This window comes from Eptesicus fuscus, chromosome 4, assembly GCF_027574615.1.
Source record: "Eptesicus fuscus isolate TK198812 chromosome 4, DD_ASM_mEF_20220401, whole genome shotgun sequence".
In the NCBI taxonomy this organism is placed as follows: Eukaryota; Metazoa; Chordata; class Mammalia; order Chiroptera; family Vespertilionidae; genus Eptesicus; species Eptesicus fuscus.
The window spans coordinates 26,603,821-26,618,218 of NC_072476.1; the positions used below are offsets into that span (position 1 = coordinate 26,603,821).

General features: G+C 47.4%; 1 protein-coding gene across 1 annotated transcript in view; it reads left to right on the top strand.

Annotated features, from left to right (window-relative positions):
- The window catches only part of CALN1 (calneuron 1), a 380,146-nt gene that overhangs the window by 352,602 nt on the left and 13,146 nt on the right, over nt 1-14,398 (top strand). The gene's annotated exons all lie outside the window — the stretch shown is intronic.

Here is a 14,398-nt window from a genome sequence, read left to right on the forward strand (position 1 = left end):
CTCTGTGATAAGTAACTGAATGAGTTGTGTCCCACTTATCATGTGTGGACCACCGCGAAACCAAGGGTCAGGAGAGCAAAATGTCTGAAGTCCAAAGAACTGTGCATTTTAGAACAAAGAGAACTTTATCCAGAGCACAACCCAATGATGTAAACAGCGTCATCTCTGTTTCTCATGGGGGAAAACTTAGGAACAGAGACGTTTATTAGCTTTCACTCGGTCACAGCAACTAGGTGACAGTGTCTGAACAGAAACCAACGTCATGGACCTTTGCTCAATTTATCCCTACTAAGAACTTAGACACACACAACACTCACCACACACACACACACACACACACACACACACACACTGGCTTCCTTCTTCATTCCACTTTCACCGTCAGTCAGACCCGTCATACATGCATGCTTGCCTTGATATGCTGCTTCACATTATCAACATGAGCCGCTTGGGGCTGTCAGCACCTCCTTTTAGATGTGCAAAGGGGAATTTTTTTAAAAATATGTTTTTATTGATTTTTTCAGAGAGAGAGGAAGGGAGAAGGGAGAGAGAGAAATACCAATTGGCTGCCTCTTACACGCCCCCTACTGGGGATCAAACCTGAAACCCATTCTTTGAATGGGTGACCTCTTGGTTCAGGAGTTGATGCTCAACCACTGAGCCACACCAGTCAGGCCAAGGGGGACTTTTATGTTTTTTATTCTCAACAGCTGCTGTGAGAACGTGAATATTTTTCCTGTGCCTTCCTGCTTGTTTCCTTTTATCCCATTTCTGCATCCTCCGACATCACAGACTGCAAACATCGCCCAGGGGTAGAATGAGTGAGGATCTTAAATCTGCTCAGGTCTCACAGGAACCAGCGCTTTAGGGGCATGTTCACAATTTACCCTCTGCCCCCAAAACCACACAGTCCAGTAAGAGCCCCCCTTGCCCGGCAAACCACAGTGTACCCTGTGCCCAGACTCTCAAAGCTGAGATGAGTTCTTCCCAGACCTGGCAAAAACGCCTTTACTATGTCAACAAAAGCCAAACATAAACCTTTGTTACATTGTTATTGCTGCCATAGGAAATTACCACAGACTTTGTGGCTTAAAACAGCACAATTGTACCACCTCTCCCTCCCCCCCCCCACCCCAAAAAAAAAAAAAGGTTTGAAGATCAGAAGTCTGAAACCAGCTTCAGTGGCTAAAATCAAGGTGTCTGCAGCGCTGTGTTCTGCAGGCTCTGAGGGGAGAATCTGTCTCTTCGTCTTTTCCGGCCTCTGAAAACTGCCTGTATTCCGTGGCCTGGGCCGCTTCCTCCAGCTGCAGGCCCACTGCTCCAGTCCCTGCTCCCTTCATCGCTTTGCCTGGCTCCCTCTTGTAAGGATCTGCGCTTACATTTAGGGCCCACCCAACAATCAGGGTAATCTCTCCCCACCTCCTATCCCCACCCCCATCTCAAATGTCCTTCATTTAGTCACATCTGCCAAGCCCCTTTGCCCCTGAAGGGAACAGATGTACCAGTTCCCAGCATTAGAACATGGACATCTTTTGGGCCGTTGTTCAGCCCCCACAACACCCACTTGTCCACAGGCCCGGGCACAGAGCAGGCTGGGGGGAAGGCTGGGCACGAGTGAATTCTTATTGCAGTGGAGGCTCCCAGCATGATGGCCGTTGAAATCAGGAGCAGAGAGCCGCTAATGGGCCTGTCCTCTGGCCTGTACTCAGAAACCACACCTTCAATTTTCCACTGCCGCGCAGTGATCATCCCATCTTCAAAGGAGAAACGCTGTGCTGGTTCCTGGTGAGACATGACCCTTGTAGAACTGCGTGCCCCCTGCTCCTGCCCAGCGCAGCCCTCGCTCGCTGTCCTTAGCCAGAACAGCAAGTAGGCGCCCGCCTCCGGACCTTGGCACTCGCCATTCCCTGCCCTTGGAATGCCCTCCCCCCGAAATCCACACCATCCACCCTCACCTCCTTTATGTCTCTGCCCAAAAGGCACCTTCTGGATGAGACATTCCCTGACGTGCTCATTTAAAACTGCAACACACAGCCCTCTCCAGCCTCCTTGGGGCTCCATTCGCCGCACATGCATCTCGTCATCTGACGTCGCTTCCCTTGTTTCTTTGTGTACTTTGTCTCCCACAGCTGTAAGTCCAGGAGGACAGAGAATGTTCTGTCTCATTCTCTGCTCTATTCCCAGCTCCCAGAACAGTGCCTAGCACTTAGTAGGTTCTTAATATGTATTTGTTGAACAGATGCCAGAAAAGCATGCAGAGAAAGAAATATCCCAGCCACAGTCAGGGTCTAGGTTGGCCCGTGGCTCTCTCCCTGGCCCGGGACTCTGTGGACAGCACGTTGAGAGCGAGGCGCACTTCTCCAAGCCAAGTTCAATTTAGAGCAGCGGAGCGAGTGGCCCTTGCAGAGGCAGAGCAGGACATGCACCCAGGGACGGTCTGTGCTAAATCAAGCCTCTCGCTCCCTTGCTGCTGGTCTTCAGCGACATCATTCAACCTCTGAGCTCCAACATCCTCATCTGTAAAGTGGGCATCATGCGGACTCCACCCCTCACCGCAGTAACCACTGTGAAGCTTAGATGAGGCTGTGCCTGGCACAGAGGACGCTCTCCCTGCCTCCCCTCCCACCTGCTACCAGACCTTCTAGCTGAAAAGTAGGCATTTGGCACCCAAATAGTCCAGTCCTGGTGGCCATCCCTTCTCAGACCTGCAGTCCGAGGACCCTCCCCGGGCACAGACCTCACGCAAGCTCTCTGCGTCTACAGGCCTTCATCTAGAAAGGCACTGTCTTTCCATACTGTAGCGTGGAGCCTGGGTTCTGTGACCAGGCAGAAGCCACTGAGAGTCAAAGTGGCCCCAGTCAGTATGCCCGCCAGGGCCAGCTAGAGGCCACACGTGGTAAGACACATGGAGTGGGCAATGGCAGGACAGGGGCCTTTTCTGCGTCCCCTCCGGCCTGCTCTGTGGTCAGCAGCCTTTGAAAGAGGAGCAGCTGGCCGGGAGGTCTGAGCTGGGGGCGGGCACCCGCCCCGAGTGCCAGCCGGGCAGGTCCAGGTGCCCCCTTGCTTTCCTCCAGATCGGTGAATCTTCCAGGAGACAGAGCTTTTCAATGTCAGCTACAGATTCTGAGCCGCGTGTCTGCCCCCCACACTGTCTGCGCCGTACGTCCTGTGGGTAGTGGGAATTTTCTTCCAGGTGGTGGCCGCCAGTAGGTGCTCAACCTTAATTTGGTGTGATGGTGTGTTTTCGTGTTTTTCTGCAGCATCCTTGCATTCTGGGGGGTGTTTGCAGAGGCTGAGCCACATTTATGACCCGATCCCTGTGCTAACCTGAACTCCTTGCAGGGCCACGGCACACAGTACCCTCTCCCTCCCTGTCTCCTCGTGTCCCCACACCACGTCAGGGGCACATACCAGAGTCCAGATGGAGTCATCACAGCTGCCTCTCACTGTTGCTTTCAGAACTGTTTCCAACCTCCCTTTCCTTTCACTTCCTGCTCACCTTGCCCAAGGCCCCAGTGTGTCTGTCTTTTGCTCGTGGCAGGGAGGGTCTTACAGCCTTGCATTCCAGTCTCACTGTTTAACTCCTCCTGTGGGGAAAGTCGTAGGGCCAGGCAGGACTCTGGAAGTCTCTCTGGTTATGCTGGTGTTGCTCGTACCTCACATCTGGATACCACTGGCAAGCTGGTGGCAGGACACACCGTTCGGGGGGCTGGTTATTAGGGAGATGAGGCTGTGTGGCCCGTGGTGTGGGGAGGACACCGGCAGGAAATTCTGTAGACCGAAGGCCCTGTGTGATCTTGCTACATTGGTGCTTGTGCGCTCTTAGAAAATGTGTTTTTATGCTGCACCGAGATAAATGGATGAGGGTGCCCAGCCATGTGGATGGGGCTCTGCCAGATGCCCCAGACTACAGGGGTTCCTACGGTGGCAAATGCAACCGATTCCACTGGCTGAGGAGCTCTGGCCCACGGATCGCCAGGCACTCCTCTCTGAGTAGGATGATGTCCTTTGTAGATGGGGACAGAGAAGGGAATAGAGGTGGGCAGTGTACCCGAGCTCATGCAGCCCATCCTTCTCTCCCGAGAAAGCCTGCCATGAAATTAATCCCACACTTTCAGAGAAAGTTGCATTGCGTTTGGATTCATCTAAAATCTGGTGGGGGAAGACATGGCCCCAGGCATGCGGGTCTCTGCGCGAGGCCGGTCTGAGCCTGGAGGCAGAGGCCAGGCAGAGCCAGCGCCTGCAGAGCAGAGAACTCAGAGCTTGGCCTTCCTGCGGCCGCATTTCATCTTATCAAAATTCCCCTCTGGGCTGGAGTCTCAGGCACCCTGAGGTTCCTCTCGCAGCAGGAAACTCAATTCAATTACCCTGCTCTTCCACCTTGAAGTGCAGAGAATCTGAGCATGGCACGTCCCCTTACGCGGGGCCTCCTCCAGGCCTTCGCGCAGGTTGGGGCGGCTCTGTGGCGGGCTGTCCGGCAGGGCGCGCCCTCCCAGGGCTCATCTTTGCTGGAGGAGGCCGATAAACAGACAAATAACTCCCAGTGGGAGGAGCGGTTGGCGTTCTGGGAAGCCCCAAGCACGGACGCTGCCCCTAGAGAGGCCCCATGGACTGGGGAGGAGGGGTGGCTGGCATGCTCCTCCCTGGGAGTCAGACCAGGACACAGGACCCCACAAAGGCAGGGACATCCTCTGGCTCACCTCCCCAGTTTGCACCCAATTCCTGGTCGCAGTGGCTGCCCGGAAGAGAAAACAGGGGGGTCCTGAGAGCATGGACCTGTCAGAGCCGCAGTGCTGTCTGTTCTCTGTGTCCCATCCCGTCCGCGCATCTCTTTGGAGCCTGCGATTCCCAGCATAACGAGGAGGAGACAGCCGAGCAGGAAGGCCTGGGGCTGGGGGTAGATGCACTGGGAGAAGGGTCCTCCTTCTGTACCAGAGCTTCATGTGCTTCTGCTAACCCGAGTGAACAGAGGAACCCCCTGGGAGCTTGGTAGGTGCTGGCTGCAGGGACCCGCCCCCAGAGTCTCTGACTCAGCAGGTCCAGGGTGGGTTGGAGAAACTGCATTTCCAACCAGTGTCCAGGTGCTGCTGGTCCAGGGAACACACCTGAGAACCACCCACCACCGAGCTAGAGTTACAGGATAAGCTTTCGGGGAACCCGAGCAAGATCATCTGTATCCACAAGGCAGCACCTGAGGAACTGAGAGGGGAACTGAGAGTTTTTAAATAACTCATGGCTGGAGTGAGAATCCTGCCATGAGTTATTTAAAAACCACTCCTGCTGATCCACAAATTCCCCAACCAGCTGTGCGCGGAGGGCCAAGGCCGGCCCACCCGCTCTCTCCTTTGCAAGCCCTGCATTTGGGTCGTCCACTTCTCGCTCACATACACGTAAACACAAACAGCAGCCACTGTGAAGGTGGGTTCATTGCACTCTAGCCCAGGCCCAGGAAGAGGGATGCGGTGGGGAGAGAAGAGGGAAGCTCTGAAGAGAGAATTGGTGAGACCTGCAGAAGACGCCTGCTTGATGTTCTCTAATATTTTATTTTATTTATTTTTATTTTTTTTTAAGTTTCTTTATTGATTAAGGTGTCACATATTTGTCCTCATCCCCCCATTCCCATCCCACACCCCTCCCCACGCATGCCCCCACCCCCCTGTTGTCCTTAACCACTGGTTAGGCTCATATGCATGCACACAAGTCCTTTGGTTGATCTCTCCCCTATATCCCCACCCTCCCCTACCCTCCCTCTGAGGCCCAACAGTCTGATCCATTCCTCCTTGTTTCTGGGTCTGTTCTTGTTATCTTTAAAAGCAATGCAAGAGATTTAGAATTGTTTTTAAGCAGCAACTGTAACAGTCTGGGGCACAAAGGGAATGGACTGAAATAATAAGTGCATGGAAGGAGCCAACCGGAAACTGTAGAATGAACATCTCTCCCAGGGATCGGAGGAGCAGTAGAATTAACGGTACAGGACGTTGGTGATATGAAATACAAAACAAAGAGGTGAAAATCATTAGAGGAAAGATGAAGAACAGGGATACCAGGAATAGAAACCCAATTAAGACTGATTTGTGTTCCTAAGGAGGGAACCTATTCAGTAGAACAGGAGAAAGACAATAACCAAAGTGGTTTCAGGAAACCGTCAGGAGGCAGAAAATGATATGGGTGTAACTATTAAAAGACCCCTCACAAGAAACTCCAGCCAAGATTAATGCAAAACATATACCTTAACATAGCATGGAGAACATTTTTTAAATTTTCATGGAAAAAGAAATATTCTTCTGAGTGTTCAAGAAGCAAAAAGGAATGATCTTCAAAGTAAAAACCTAGGCCACCATCCAACCTCCTTGCTTCTCCCACATTAAACAACGGAAGAACTGGAGACGGTGCAGAGGGAATTGGGCGCTGTTCTAGAATTGTAAGCCAAGCTAAGCATCTGTCCTGGGAGAGGGGGGAAGTATTACCAGGTTATTAGAAGTCGGACAATGCAATGTCCACACATGCTTCATTATCAAACTACTGTTACACGTTTTTCAGCAGTTATTTGGATAAGAGCCAGGTACTTGGTTGGGATGGTCATAGACAAATGGAAGTGAGCATTGAAACCAATTAAATATAATGAAGTAGCAGTAGCCGTTATAAATTTTGTTACAAAATTAAATGCAGAAGCCAAGTACCATTCTAGGAAAAGGTGCAAAGAGTAGAAAATGTCATAATAAACCTCAAATTAAACTTCCAAAGACTGTAATGTGTCAGGTAAGAGGCAGGAAAGTAAGGTATATATGTTTTCTTGTCACACAAGGAAAGATGAGAAAATGCAATTTCATTTCTTGAATTTGATAATATGGCTTAAGTACTGTATTTGATAAATGGAAAGATATCCACCAGTATAATCAAAACTAGGACAACTGTAGGTTTTATTTAGTTTAGTTTTGTTTTTAAATAAAGAACTGAAGACTAGAAAGCCGGAGATGGAATAACAAAAGTTCAGCCCAACATGTTTAAAACAATATATGAAAATGTAGTTAGACTCCACCCCTGGAAGGCAAAAAACTCCAATTAGATTTTCTAATAATTCAACTTTATTCTCTTTGTAAGAGACGTACCTTTTTAAAGAGATGTGTTTAATGTAACACAATCAGTTTAAAAGACAAAGGGGAGACAAATATTTAGGAGAAATTCCACATGGGAAGAAAATAAACATAGCCGTACTGATATAAAAACTGGTTATTTTTCAAACAGAAGGCCCTTAAATATTTTAATGACTGATTTCGTATACTGATAAGAGGCACCTGTGGTTCTGCACCCACTTCCAATGTGTGGGGTTTTACCCGACACCAGGCAATTCTCCAGCACATGTTGGGAGCCCTCTAATGCAACTCAGTTCTGCCACTGTTAATCGAGGACAGGATCAGAGTCCAGAAGCACTCAGTCCCACAAGACTGCCCTTCACGTCCTGGCCAGTGTGCTCAGTGGTTAGAACGTCAGCCTGCAGACCTAAGGGTCCCAGGTTCGATTCCCAGTCAAGGGTACGTACCTCAGTTGCAAGTTCCCCTGCCCCTGGTAGGAGCACGTGTGGGAGGCAACCAATCAATGTGTCTCTCGCACATCAATGTTTCTCTCTCTCTCTCTCTCTCTCTCTCTCTCTCTCTCTCTCTCTTTCCCTCCCTCTCTCTCTCTCTCTCTCTCTCTCCTCTCCCCCTCTCCCTTCCCTCCCCCCTTCTCCTTCCTTCCTTCTGCTCCTTCTAGAAATCAATAGAAAAAATATCCTCTGTGAGGATTTTTAAATTTTTTTAAAAGAAAAAAGACTGCCCTTCATTCAGCTGCCCATTGCAGGTCCAGGCTGCTCCCTGTGCTTCTGAATGAGTGGCTCTTCAGGCACCTGCTGTGCTTTGTTTATGGTGTGTCCTGATATTGCATGTTTTACAAATTGAAGGTTTGCGGGCACCCTGCATTGAGCAAAGTCTATCAGCACCATTTTTCCAGCAACAATTCGCTCATTTTGTGGCTCTGTGTCACACGTGTTGTTAATTCTTACAATATTTCACACTTTTGATGATGATGATGATGATGATGATGGTGATATTTGTTATGGGCACCATAACGTGCACCCATATGATGGTGAAGTTGATTGATAAGTATTGTGTGTTCTGACTGCTGCACCAAGCAGCCCTTTCCCCCGTCTCTCTCACCCTCTCCTGGGGCCTCTCTATTCCCTGAGACACAACAATATTGAAGTTAGGCTGGTTCATAACCCTACAGGGGCCTCCAAGTGTTCAAGTGAGAGTGTTACCAGAAAGGGACTGGGCAGGAGGGGGTCTGCCTCAGGCCAGCTGGTGGTGTGCGGGTTCTTGACTTCATGCAGGAAAGATTTCACAACATAAGTCCGGGTGATTTTGAGAGGATGTTTATTAAAGATGGGGACAGTGACACAAGGAAGAGCTAGGATAGAAGAAGCAACAGGAGAGAGCCTAGATGGGGCTGCTCTGGCTCTCTAGAAAGTCAGAAAAAAGGGGGCCTTGGAGACAGGTTTTTATCTTTCTCTTGCAGGCAGGAATCTTAGGGGAGGTCTCAGGGCAGGGTTGCAGCAGAATATTCATCCATTTCCCGGGTGTGCCCTTTCTGGGTTGTGGTCTCCACTGATTGGTCAGCGCCAGGGCAGGGGGTCCTTCATTAGTCATTGCAGCTGGTCCTGATGTAGCCCACATGGTTTTGCTGCTTTTCTGGGCCTGGAGCTGAAATACAGCTGAGGCCTAGATGTTATCTCTAGGGAGGTGCCTCCTGTATCTGCTATAAATTGCTCTGCCCGTTTGTTCGGCTCTCTGTCTCAGTGTCCCTGTTCCACTTGTCCTGGCTTGCTGCTTGTCACAAAAGGAAGAGTCACGTGCCTCTTAGTTTAAAAGCTAGAAAAGGCCCTGACCGGTGTTGCTCAGTGGTGGGTTGGAGCGTCAGCCCATACAGGGAAAGGTCACAGGTTCGATTCCTGGTCAAGAGCATGTACCTGAATTGCAGGTTCAATCCGGGGCCCCAGTGTAGGCAACCAATCGATATGTCTTTCTCACATCGATGTTTTTCTTTCTCTCTCCCCCAACTCCACTCTCTAAAAAAAACAAATCAATGGAGAAACTATCCTCTGGTGAGGATTAACAACAACCTAAAAAAGCTAGAAATGATTAAGCTTAGTGAGGAAGGCATGTGGAAAGCTGAGACAGGCCAAAAGCTGGGCCTCTGTAGCAAACAGTTAGCCAAGTGGTGAATGCGAAAGGAAAGTTCTTGAAGGAAATGAAAAGCAGCCCTACTTTAGTTAATACGCAAACGATAAGAACAGGCCTATTGCTGATAGGGCGGGGGTTTTAGTGGTCTGGACAGAAGATCAAACCAGCCACAATATTCCCTAAGCCCAAGCCTGGTCCAGAGCAAGTCTTCAATTCTCTGCAGCCCGAGAGGTGAGGAAGCTGCAGAAGAGAAGTCCAAAGCTAGCAGAGGCTGGTTCCTGAGGCTTAAGGCTCAGATGATGCTTAGAATTTTTTAGCAGTATAGTATTTTTAATGAAGGTAAGTACATTGTCTTTTTAGATATAATGTTATTGCACACTTAATAGACTACAGTATAGGGTAAGCATAACTTTTATATGCACTGAGAAACAAACAAACAAAAATACTTCCTTGCGATATTTGCTTTACTGTGGTGCCTGGAACAGAACCTGCAATATTTCTGAGGTATGCCTGTCAATCCGAGGTTCCTACCACCCCCTCCTTGGGTTCGATTCATTTGCTAGAGCGACTCGCAGAACTCAGGAAACCAGTATACTAACTAGACTATTACAAAGGACATTAAAGGATACAAATCCACATCCAGGTGAAGAGATGCACGGGGGAGTTTGTGTCCTTGTGGAGTTTGGGGCCCGGCATGGTGACACGTGGAAGTAAGGGTTCTGATTTACTAACCTAGAAGCTCCCTGAACCCCGTCCTTTGGTGTTTGCATGGAGCCTTCATGATGTGGGCATGACTGGTGACATCACTGGCCATGGTGACTGAGCTCAGTCTCCAGTCCTTCTCCCCTCCCAGGAAGTCAGGGGATGAGACTGAGAGTTTCAGCCCTCTGTTCACAGCTGGTTCCCCTGGCAACCAGCATCCCCATCTCTAGGGGCTTTCCAAAAGTCACCTCATCCACATCAACTGAGTTGGGATTGAAAGAGGCTATAACCAGACATCCATTTATGGCTCTGAAGTGATTTTAGGAACTGAAGACAAGAGACCAAATATAACAAAAGGTATTCCCATTGCACTTAACACTTAGGAGATTTCAAGGGTTTGGGGAGCTGTGAGCCAGGAACCCTGGATGGAAAACCAAAAGTATCTATGATAAAACCACTCACAATCTGCCCGTTCTGGATGGAGGCTGCCCTCTGTTTATACTGATGTCCTCCTAATGCCTCTCAAGGTTTTTCTCACTTCCTCGATGTTGTCATCCTTTCTGAGGACTTTTATTGTCATCCTTTCTGATGACTTCCAAAGCTGTATCATCAGTCCATATCTGTACATCCTACTGCCTCCTGGGCTGTGCTATCGGGCTGTCCCTCTGGGACCTCCAAAGCACACCTCCAAAATTTAACTTGACACTTTGCTCTCTAAGCCTGTTTTTTCACTGTTACCATTCAGCTCAACCTAAAGCCCAGATGTCATCCTAATTGGCTCCTTCTTCACCTTCCACCCACGATGACTCATCAAGTCTTGCCAACTTCTCTCCTACAGGGAATTTTCTCCGTCCCTATAGCCCATTGTGGTTTCTAAACCTGTTATTCTATAGCCTGGTTGTCCTGCCCCTGATACCAGCAAAGGGTAACTTTTCTCAAGTTCAGACTTGATGAGGTCATTTCCCTGATGAAAATTCATTAGTGGTACCTCATTTTACTCAAAAGATAAAATCAAGCTTTATTCCTCAAAAATTAAACATAGAATTACCATATGACTCAGCAATTCCACTTCTGGGTATATACCAAGAAAACCCCAAAAACTAAAAGCAGGAACACGAGCAGGCATTTTTCCACCTGTGTTCATAGCAGCACTATTCACAATAGCCACAAGGTGGAAGTCACCCAAGTGTCCATGGATGGATAAATAGATTAACAATGTAGCATAGACATACAACGGAATAGGGCTCGGCCTTAAAAAGGAAGAAAATTCTACAGCATGCCACACATGCTGCACCATGGATGAACTTGAAGACATTACGCTAAGTGAGTTAGCCAGTCACAAAGGGCCAAATACTGTGTGATTCCACTTATATAAGGTACCTAGAGCAGTCAGATTCCTGTCTGACTTTCTATAGACTGTAGACTGGTGGTTGCCTGGCTTTGCGAGAGAGAGGAATGGGGAAGAAGTATCACTTGAGGGAAATGCTAAAAGTTCTGGAGATGGATAGTGGTGCTGGTTGCACAGCCCTGTGAATGTACTCAATGCCACAGAACTATACACTTAAATATGGATAAATGGTAAATGTTATGTTATGCATATTTACCACAGTAAAAAAAAACAACAAATAAAAAACAACCAAGCTCCTCACCATGGCATATAGGTCTTTATGGATTAGCACCCATCCACAGCTCTCAGCACACCCCTTAACACCTTCTCCTACAGTTCTCGGTCCTCAGAAGAAGTCAGCAGGTGGCCATTCAGTGACCTGGGGTTTTCACACCCTACGCCTTGGTATGGTGTTCCCTCTCCTGACATGCCCTTCTCTCCTCCCTCCCACCACCTCTCCTCTTCTCACAGCCCCTGACCAATTCTTTTCACTTACCTTCTGAATTTCAGCAAACTCTCTGCTGCTTAGTTTCCCCCGGCACCCCAGCCCTTCGATTGGTCTTCTAGGCAATGGTTACCCATGTTCTGAGTCTCTTTGATTTTGTCATTCGTCATCTCTGACTGTGGCAGGAGGGTACCAATGTTCTCCTTTATGAGGTCCCCCACCCTTACCATGCACTCTGCCAGCCTTTTCCCTGCACCCAGGCTAAGAACCACATGCTTGTTCCCCTGTCAAGTCTAAGGCTCAATTCTCAGTGTATCTCAAAATTTACTTTTATAGTCAATAACCTGGGATGCAGAAACAAATCCACTTTATACACTCCCCTTCAGTTGCTCTTAGTCATAGAAATAGCTTTGAACTTGAGTCATGTGGATGTCCAGCAAGTTTGAGTAACCTAAGTTAATGTGTTAGAACAATGGGCACACTTAAAGCAAGGTGCCCGTTGTTTTACAAATAAAGCAGGGAACAAAAATGTCTAAAACTTTCTTTTATCAGGATTTAAACTAACTTAAAACATTGATTTCTGTATTCATTATTGTCTAAATCATACTGCAGAAATCCCAAAGTCTTAGAGGCTAAAACAAGGAAGGATTTATCACCCAGCCAGCATGGCTCAGTGGTTGAGCATCAACCTATGAAACAGGAGGTCACGGTTCAATTCCAGGTCAGGGCACATGCTTGGGTTGTAGGTTTAATCTCCAGTGGGGGGCATGCAGGATGCAGCCGATCAATGATTCTCTCTCATCACTGATGTTTCTATCTCCCTCTCCCTTCCTCTCTGACATCAATAAAAATATTATTTTAAATAAGTAAATAAATAAAATAAAAAACAAGGGTTTATTTCTCACTCAAAGTACATGCCCTTCATGGGTTAGCTCTATGTTCTATTCATTCCAGGAGGAAGGAACAGCTCATATTTGGTGTATATGTTTTTGTGGCAGAAAAAAAAAAAGAGAAATGGCAGAATACACATGGCTTCTGAGATTTTCATCACTTTCACTCTCCTTTAATAGGCCAAAGCCTAATGTCAGTGGTCAAGGAGATATAATTCTGTCATTTCTACGTAATAATTGGAAATAATATAACCTGTTCCAGACCACACTCTTGCTTATAAGTATTTATTTCCTTCCCTTCAGCCACAAAATATACTCATCCCCTCCCCAAGGGAGAAACCCTAAAAGTCCCATCCAATTATAACATCAGACTTGAGATCTAGAATCTCAGGAGGTACCGCAAATGTGGGTGTGGCTTCTCTTAGAGACATGTGAACTAAAATAAATAAATAAATAAAAAATGGGAGCTATATAGCAGTCTAAGACTCAGAGCAATTCTGAAATCCTGTTGGACAGACCTTGGGGTGAGGAATATTCTTTAATTAATTTCTCATTCTGCATCCTGGAAATTACTCATGATTTCAAGCATAATGCCCAGCTTCACCATGTGGGGGATCCAGCCTTTTCTACTCCCTATACTCATCTAATGAAGGCACTGGAACTTGGTCCTCCCTGGGGTCTACTAGTATATAGCTTCTCCTCATAGTGCTTATGCCCATAGAAGGTTGGGAGCCCAACGATAATAGGGTTATAGAGTCTTTTAATTCTAGGCCATTGGCTCTTGGCCAGTACAGTTCTCTCCAAAACTTAGTCATCTATTTGATTCCAATTGGTGTATACTTATAGCCACGTCCACAATTATCTTTGAGACACACTTCTCTCTAAATTTAACAGCCAGCTTCCTGGGAGAGTCACCTAACACATTCAGAGGTTTTGACAAGGTGTTCCTCTTTTGGATTTGTTTTAATAGGCCTGTATTGTTATTTAAATCATTTCTCCATTTTATCTCTTCCTAGTTGGAGGTGAGAAATAACAACTATTTTTCCTGCAAGTCCCAGAATTTCTGAGTTGTGTCTAGTCCTGGCTTGCAAGCCAATCAATTCTTTTCTGAGCTCATCCCTTTCTTGTAGCACCCTGTCAGATGCAACTATTTGCAACCAGAGTGCTGTTTCCCACACTTTCCCCCAAAGCCACAAAGCCATTCAATAGGGATCTGTCCTACAAGTTACCACAGGCAATGATTTTACCAAGTGTTTTGCTACTGCATAAGAAAGGTGATTTTCTTTTTAGCCTCCAATAACAGTTTTCTCATTTCCCGCTGCCTGGCCCTGGAAGCCATACATCATACTTCAGAATTTTTGTAATGGTAGTCTGTCATTTCTACATAATAATTTCTGCATTGTTTACTTAAAGCACATTATGCTATGGTAGTGAAGAAGTCCAAAGTCTCTATGACTAATAACAAAAAGGGCATTTCTTCCTTTTTTTAATTTTAAAAATATGTTTATTGATTTCAGAGAGGAAGGGAGAGAAAGAAACATCTATGATGAGAGAGAAGCATCAATCTGTTGCCTCCTGCATGCCCCCCACTGGGGATCAAGCCACAACCCAGCATGTGTCCTGACTGGGAATTGAACCATGACCTCCTGGTTCATAGGACAATGCTCAACCACTGAGCCACACCAGCTAGGCAAAAAAGGGCATTTCTTACATTATTTTTTCTCTTTGGGGATATCTGCAGGAATTTTCCACTGTA